The sequence below is a fragment of the Homalodisca vitripennis genome, unplaced genomic scaffold (assembly GCF_021130785.1).
Source record: "Homalodisca vitripennis isolate AUS2020 unplaced genomic scaffold, UT_GWSS_2.1 ScUCBcl_4;HRSCAF=275, whole genome shotgun sequence".
Classification (NCBI taxonomy): Eukaryota; Metazoa; Arthropoda; class Insecta; order Hemiptera; family Cicadellidae; genus Homalodisca; species Homalodisca vitripennis.
Window position 1 is genome coordinate 171488 of NW_025776145.1, and position 5256 is coordinate 176743.

Below are 5256 nucleotides of genomic sequence, written 5' to 3' on the forward strand. Positions count from 1 at the left end.
AGCTCCCTGGGAACGTATTCATGTGGACTACCTAGGACCTTTTAAAAATAAAATGTATTTAATCATCATTGACGCTCACTCAAAATGGTTAGAAGTAGGCGAAGTTAGTTCAACTTCCGCTAAACTAGCTATAAGTTTTCTAAGAGAGCTATTTAGTCGCTTTGGTCTACCTGTTAATTTACATTCTGACAATGGACCACCCTTTACCTCATCGGAGTTCAAACAGTTCATGGAAATGAACGGTATAAAACATACTTTCAGTCCTATGTATCATCCAAAAAGTAATGGCCAAGCAGAAAACAGCGTGAAATTTGCTAAAGACAAATTAAAGCGAGCATTTCATGACAATGCAGATGCTAGCGTAGCCTTGAGTAGGATATTGTTTGACTACCGTAACTCTGTACATAGTACTACCAATGAAACACCAAGCAAGTTAATGTTTGGCAGGAAACTGCGCACCCGGTTGGATCTATTGAGACCAAACATTATCCAGTTTGTAAATAAGAAACAAGAGGAGAGCAAAAATAGTTTTAATAAAAATATTACTAGGGTAGTTTATCCAGGTCAAACTGTATTAATGCGAGATTACAGGTCAAACAAACAAATGGTTGCAAGGTATTGTAAATAAACAAATCATTCCTGTTATGTATGAAATAGAGTTAAATTCTGGCATTGTAACGAAACGTCACATAGATCAACTGATCGGTCTGAGTGACAGTTCGCTAGACAGAGACTCGAGTGCAGTAGCAGAAACTGTACCGAGAAACGTGACAACCCCTACTTCCGCAAGCGCAGACGTAGACTTGGCAGCGCCGCAATACCAATCGCAGTGTAACTCTCCCCCTGCACATGACGTAAATCGATCGCCAGTTGGCATGGCAACCACTACGGCGAGTGGTGGAAGGTCATTCTCTTCCCCCTCTACCCCGCACCGTACTACACCCGTATCAGCGCGTGTAAAATCAGCTGTTCTTGACAGCACCTGTCAAAGTCGGATGCGACACTATCCTGAGCGCACTAGAAAACCTGTAAATAAACTTGACTTATAATAAAGATGTACTTATTCAGTAATGGTTGTGTATTATGTTATATTATGTTTTTCTTTTTATTATATTGTGGTTTTATCAAGCGTTTATTTGAATTTAAACTTGTTTAGTGTTTACTTTTTGTCAACTTGTTGTTAATTATAGAATCATGTCAGATAAGTACTTTATCAATTATTACTTTAAGTATCAAGAGGAAGCATTCAAACTATTGAAGGACAATTAATTTTTAAATTTGATTTGTTTGTAATTTCTGAATTTAATAGGGAGGAAATTGTTATATATGAATATTCTTTGTATCATTATCTAGTAAGTTTAGATATATTTGCAACATGTGCACCTCACCCCATATGACGTAATGTGTCGGCTGTTTTAATCGTATGATTTTGAATAAACGGCATTGGCTACTCGAGATCACCTGACCCCCCTCTCCTTTGGTCACTGCCTCGTCCGAGCATTCCTTGAGCCGCTGTAGGGAGTCAACTCCCAGTCTCGCTTGCCACACCACCCCTCGTGTGGCCGTGTTCTAAGAAATGTAAAAGTGTTCTTTATTTCGATTCACCCGCCCCCGGCATAAGTACTGTTATTTATAACAAACATAACAAATGGCGACGAGGATGGGATAACATAACATAACTTAATCCAACTACAAGGAATACAGGTAACTAATTTTAGTTGGCCTATTAACATTTATAATATATATTGTAGTTAAAAAAGTAGAAAACAGTTTTTGGCGAAATAATTATTTAGCAAGTACCAAGGCTATACTTTGTTAAGTAATGATTTTAACGCCACAAATGCTACATAACCAATTGATAGATTGGACTTTATGGTTTCAATATTGTAGAAGAACTAACACAGGAATGGCTAAAATACAGAACTGATCAAAATTCACCTAACATTACTGGACGAGCTGCAGGAAAGCCAAGCGCTTTGTTTGCTGGTGGAGATACCGGACCGAACCAATATTTAGAAAAATATTCCTTTAGATAGAGAAAAAACTGCTCTGTTTCTAGTGCAGCTAGCACAAAGGCCGGAGGCAAAAGAAAGAAGTCAACGTTCCAATGTAAAAACATGTTTTAAGGGAGTGCATCCACTTTGCCTTCCAAATCATACATGCTGACTTTTTTCTTAAGGGGGTTCGGTATCAAAAAAATGAAATTTTAATAAATTTTCGTGTTTTAATATTTTATTATTCTATGACTAATTCCTGACATTTTAATGCAAAAACTATTAAAATCCGATGATGGGAACTATTTTTATTTTGAAAAATATACTACATGCCAACAATTTAGTGTTTCCATTGCAACTAAAGTATTTGTTATAGTAACACAGTTGTATTCTTCCAAACTATGATTTAGATTTATGGGTTGGTACACCTGCCTTGTCTACTAACAAAAAATACAGCTGTCTATAACTGTCTTCAGTTACAATAAACCAATTTTGTGTTTGTAAACAAAACAAGTTATGTTTGGTGGATTGTAGTTACTGTTATTTTGTTTGTAGAACGCATTTGATTTCTAAAATGCCTAGAAGTAATAGAATTTTTAAGAAGAGAAAAAGTGAGTTTTACAAAAAGAAAGTAGTTGTAGAGTGTGAAAGCAGTGGTAGTGGTGTTGTTTTGGAAGAAACTGTGGAAGATAGGTTAGTTGAGAGTGAAACTGAGCCTAGTCCTACGCCGAATAATGAGGACACAGATGATGTTGTTAGTGCTTCAAAAGTGAAACTAGGTAATATCCGTCAAAATTATAAAAACATAACTGATAAGGAGCCTAATTTCCAAAATGATATTGTTGATTTTAAAAAACTTATAAATGTAATTTCTCAAATAGCAGTATGCAAACAGTGTCATCAACCGATCGATTTTAAAATCAAGTATCGTGTAGGCCTTTTTTTCTCGGGGAACTTTTCATGTGAAGGTTGCAATGAAAAGACACTGGCCTCTTATGAAAACTCCTTAGTCTTGCAAAATAGACCTAATGGTGATACAAAATTATATGACATAAATGTAAGATTGGTGTATGGCATGCGTACGATTGGCAGAGGCCAGACGGCTGCCGCTACACTATGTGGCGTACTAAATCTGCCCTCTCCTCCATCACGGTTTATGAATTACACGCAACTGTTAGGGTCTGTGACTGAAGATGTTTGTTTTAAGATTATGAAGGAAGCAGTAGAAGAATCAGTGATTATAAATGAAGGTAGGAGGGATTTGACAGTAGCCATAGACGGGACATGGCAAAAGCGAGGCCATACATCACAAAATGGTATAATCACTGCAACATCTGTGGATACCGGTAAGGTAATTGATGCAGAGATTTTATCTAAGTATTATCGTTGTAAAGACAAATTAATTGGACAACATAGTGATAAGTGCAGTGCAAACTATCTGGGAGTAAGCGGAGGCATGGAAGTTGTCGGAGCTCGTGCGATTTTCCATCGGTCCCAACCCACTTACAATGTTCGCTACGTTGAATACTTAGGTGATGGGGATTCGAAAGGGTTTTTTAGTGTTGTGGAAAGCAAGCCCTATGGTGATGAGTGCCTGGTGAAAAAACTAGAATGCATTGGGCATGTGCAGAAGCGCATGGGGACTCGCCTAAAGAATTTAAAATTAAAAGAGGGAAAAAACAAACAAACCGATAGAAAAACAATAGGCGGTCGGAACAGACTGACTGAAGCTGCCATATTAGCCATACAAAAATATTATGGTCTAGCAATTCGAAGAAATGCAAGCAATTTAGAAGACATGCGAAAAGCTGTTTGGGCTGACCATTACCATTTGCTATCCAGCAATACAAATCCTCAACACGGACTTTGCCCAATAGGGAGTGAAAGTTGGTGCAAGTACCAAAAGGCTATGGCTTGTAATGAAACTTATGACCATTCCAAACATTTTCACCTTCCTGCTGTCATCATGAACAAGATAAAGCCTATTTTTACAGACCTAAGTGCACCTGATTTGCTTCGTAAATGTCTCCACGGTAAGTAACAAAACCCAAATGAGACCGTAAACCAAGTAATCTGGTCTCGCCTGCCAAAAACTGTCTTTGTTGGCATACACACCTTGCACTTAGGAGTGTATGATGCCATAAGTTCCTTCAATAAAGGAAATATGGCAAAATGTATGGTTTTACAACATCTTGGAATGACAGTTGGACATAATTTTTGTGAAGCAATGAAAAAGCTTGACATAACTCGCTTACAAAAAGCTCAACGCATGGCTACCGAAGTCGCAAAAAAATCAAGGCAAGCTCGCTCAAGTGCCAAGAGGAAGCTGGAAGATCAGTGGGAAAGCCTATTTTTACAGACCTAAGTGCACCTGATTTGCTTCGTAAATGTCTCCACGGTAAGTAACAAAACCCAAATGAGTCCGTAAACCAAGTAATCTGGTCTCACCTGCCAAAAACTGTCTTTGTTGGCATACACACCTTGCACTTAGGAGTGTATGATGCCATAAGTTCCTTCAATAAAGGAAATATGGCAAAATGTATGGTTTTACAACATCTTGGAATGACTGTTGGACATAATTTTTGTGAAGCAATGAAAAAGCTTGACATAGCTCGCTTACAAAAAGCTCAACGCATGGCTACCGAAGTCGCAAAAAAATCAAGGCAAGCTCGCTCAAGTGCCAAGAGGAAGCTGGAAGATCAGTGGGAAGAGTTGGAGGATCCTGATAACCCTAGTTATGCAGCTGGATGTCATTAATATTATAATAAAGGTCAGTGAATTCACTTATTTGATGTGTGTTGCCATTAGCTGCGATTTCCCGAAAATTAACTTTTTTATCACTTATGTACCTTTTTCTCAAGATCCACTGATCAGATTAACATAAAAAATATACATGTACTTAAGACCAGTACACACATTTAGAGCGGAAGACATTATAAAAATCTATTTTAAATTTTTATTAAAAAAATTATAATTATAAATTATTTTACAAAAAATTAATAAATTTTTTATTTACAACAAATTAAATAAAACTTCTTTTTTTAACTTTGTTCCGCTCTAAATGTTAACAAAGGTCTAAATAGTAGTGTCCTAAAGTTTGATGATGATAGCTTTAAAGGTTTCTGAGAAAAAAGTACATAAAATTGGCCAAATTAACATGGGAAGGATAGGGCATACCGAACCCCCTTAATATGTTAGTTTTTGTCAAAAATCTACCAACCTTTGTAATTGTGTACAGTTTTAGTTGTGTTTTAGTGCAGTA